General features: G+C 30.4%; 1 long non-coding RNA gene across 1 annotated transcript; it reads left to right on the forward strand.

Moving 5' to 3' along the window:
- Window positions 1–2411: 2411 nt before the first annotated feature.
- On the forward strand, window positions 2412–2829 carry LOC137827180 (uncharacterized). Its single transcript, XR_011083675.1, has 2 exons — window positions 2412–2560; window positions 2652–2829. It is a non-coding gene; the product is annotated as an uncharacterized lncRNA (long non-coding RNA).
- Window positions 2830–3878: the final 1049 nt, after the last annotated feature.

Raw genomic sequence — 3878 nt, forward strand, 5'->3', positions numbered from 1 at the left:
CCATGAAAGAAAAGCGGAAAAAAAAAACTCTCTAGCTCATGATACTGTGTTATTGTAACTCAGAGAGAGAAAAGTAAAGGTTATCATATTAACTGATGTGTATTACAATGTGTTGATAAAGAAGTAATTTATACACAGGGTAACACATGGGTACCCTTAACATGGAATTCTTTTTGATTCCTAGAGTAGGTTGCACCAGGTGTCACTATTCCTTCCCTCCTCTTGCCCATTTAAATATAAACATTTATAAGCTGAACTAACAAAATATTCTAAGTTTTTTTTCTCCCCCCCATTCCCACTCTTCTTTGTGTTCCTTATCAAAGACAATTGATTGAAGCTGCTACATCATTTCAGCTTCTTGTATAGCTTCCCATGCGAATTTGTCACATATCCATGGTATCATCCATTCCCATATGTGATCTTCCCACCCCACAAACTCTTCAACTATTTTATCTTTGTCCTTTGAGATTCCACATAGTATAGGGTAGACATCTTTGAGAGGTGCCTGTGTGATCCACAAGTCATCCCAAAATCTTTATTTGTTCCATCTTCCTAATTTGCACCTTACTTTCTTATCGAACCAATTATCTCCCTGGTTTTGGCTATTCACCTTCCTCAAATCTCTCCACCAAATTGATTTCTAACTTTCTCTAACCTCATCATCTATATTCCTCCACCAACCATACTTTGACTTTGGTTTTTAAAAAAGTTTAGTATTATCCTAATTCTTTCTAAAATGATTTAATTTGATCATTTTCATTATATTGTCTTCTTGTGTTAAATTATATGCGTTGTTATTCTATTGAATTATTTTAGTAAAATTTGAGATACTTATTTTGAAAACAAGATGATATTTGAACTTTTTGAAAAATGTTAGAAATCAAATTTTTAAAAATAAGTTAGAACAACATTAAATTTTTTAAAATAAAAAAATTGATTTTTAACTTTTAATATAGAACTAAAAAATTAATTCAGCCTAAAATATTTTGATCAATATTTTGAATTTCAAAATTTATTTTATGAATTCTAGACTTGATATACTTGATAAGTTCCTCAATAAACTTGTGGCGAACCACACTTCAAAAAAAGAAAAAAAAAGAAGCTAATTATATTTCCAATATGGTGGGGATTACTTTAGTTATTTTGTGAATATACTCTTCAACTAAAGAAACTTTAACTACTATACTAAACAAGTTTTTTGTTATATTATAATTTTTGTTATACTTATTATAAATATTAAAATTCATATGTAACGTCATTTTATATATGGATTCAAATCCGAATCCGTATGTAATGTTCCATTTATATACGGATTTAAATCCATATATATTAATTAGTATGTAAATAATAATTATTTTTTTTATATTTTGACAATGTCAATGGATTACAAAAATACTAAAACAAAATAAAATACGAACAAAATGCAACATACACTTTACCATAATTTATGGAAGACAGTTACTGCTGGATAATTAGGAAAATTTGGCGGACTAACACTATAATTCACCCTAATCCATTGATAGCCCGTGTTCCCGTGTATTAAATATTTAATGTCTTTATGATTTCAAAATCAAGTTGTACATGAGTAAACTCTTTTAAAGAAAATCTATTTTTTAACTTTTATTCAGTAGATTTTTCTTCTTGTAAATAAATAAAAAAGAAAACACAAAAATAAGCGTTATGTTATAAGCTTTAATTAAATATTTGTTTTAAACTTAATATATAATATAGATAATACAGGTTGATTTGACCTGCAACTATAAAAATTTTAAATATATTAATTTATATTTTTCTTCTAATCCATTATGAACATAAAATTTACTTAGAGAATGATTAAGTACTTGATAATTTAAATATAATATGTTAAATAATTAAGTAATAATAGCATAAAAACATGAAAAGACTAAGAAATAACTGGGAGTGGATTAATGTAACACCCCATAATTTACATATAACTATTACAATAAAAGTTCTACCAGTTTCTATACAAACTTGGAGTTTTTCAAAACATTCCTAATACATGATTAGGATTTATAGAAATACAAATATTTACATATCCACAACTCAAAATAAAACTCTGAAACCTCTAAGACTCTCCTGCACCTGTATGGTCATCTGCTCGTGTACATAGTACAGTCATCGCAATTCAAACATAGCAAGAAAAGCAAGGGTAAGCTACTGAAAATAGAATTTTATAATATACACACTTAAATCCAAAGAGAAAACCAAATTACATGATCAATTTATCAAATTATTCAATTTTCTTCAAATCTCAACAATAAAACAATCACATAGATCTCACATGGATCTACACATCCAGAATATTCAACAAACAACGTCTTCCGGAAGACCTGTATTAAGTAAGTCCTACCAGAGACTAACACCTGATCCAAATATTACCAGCAAATCCAACAAAACCTGAACTTCGTGCTGCATGTGACTGTGTTGTTGAAGGAGCCAGAGGCATTCCTAACCTAGACAAAGATAAAGCCATTCAACTTCCTATTATATGTATCTTAGATCTCGGTTTTCCCATCACCAAGGACTTCCATTGTGCCATGTAACATTTCTTTTTTTCTCTCCATATATTCTTCTTCATTTTATACTTTTTAATTCCCCTATTCATTCTTTTTCATCTTTTTCTTCTTCAGGATCTCTCCCTAAGCAACAGGTTCAGGAGGAAACATGACATTGGAAATGGTGGATTATATATGCTTCCAAGTTACTTTTTTTTTCTTGTAAAAATAAGATTGTTTGTTCAACTTGTAACTTGTGTGCGATAAGCATTTGTATTAAAAACTATATATGCTCTTCCTATCCATTCATAGAGTTTTTTTTTGCATTTATTTAACATGTATTTTTTGATGTTTGAGATTCATGACCCTAAACAAAATAATCAAAATTATGATAATAGAATTATGAAATGTATCATAATACAATTACATAAAACACAAAGTACTAGAGATAAAATTATGAAATGTGTCCCATGAAGTAGAATAACCACTTATGTGATCCATAAAAACTTATAAAAAATACAAAAAAATGTGAATAACTAAAATATTTAATATATAATAGAATTGTGAAATAATTAAACTTACAGTCTGGGATGCGCATCAAGAAAGAGTTAGTCATCATGTTCTGGAGCATACTAATGGTGAAATTGACTTGTACCAGTGGAAGCATCGCCACGTTGTTGCTACACTGTGACAAGTTGCTCATTTAAATGCTTCATTTCGTCCTGCAAGTATGCATACTTTTGATAATACAAAATAATTTTTTCACGAAGTTGTTGATTTTTAGCCAATTGATCAGATTGAGAAGTGCCAGAACCAGAGCAAGAGGGTTGAGTGAGGAAAGAGACTCCTTGGCGGAAGTTCCTAGCCAAGTATATCGTACCATAAACTCGACCTCTACTCTTCCCTCCAGTAGTTTCGTTTCAAGCTCGAAGCTATGTTGTTGGATCTACTTGGTGGACATTAGAGGTTGAGCTTGAGAACTGTTTGCTTGAAAGATATTCAAGCGCTCATGATACTTTTCCTACACAATCATTAGGAGATAGAAATATTAGGAAATTGCATTAAAAATTTTAAAAAACTTAGAATAATAACTTACATCAGTTTCATGAGCACTAGTATGAACACAATCACTCTTTTTGTTTGTGAGAGTGATCATAAAGAGATCACCAGGTTCAAGGCGGTGACCATATTAACTCTTCCACGACCCCTACGATGTTCATCTCTTCTAAACAACATGGGTTTTGTTGTGACCGTAGATTCGACTGTGATAATGACTGCCCGTACATGCCTATAATGCGTCACTAGGGTGGAGCAATGAGTTAAGCCATAGAATCTTCTGCCTGGATCCATGGAATGAAGGGT

Source organism: Phaseolus vulgaris, chromosome 8, assembly GCF_000499845.2.
Source record: "Phaseolus vulgaris cultivar G19833 chromosome 8, P. vulgaris v2.0, whole genome shotgun sequence".
Lineage (NCBI taxonomy): Eukaryota > Viridiplantae > Streptophyta > Magnoliopsida > Fabales > Fabaceae > Phaseolus > Phaseolus vulgaris.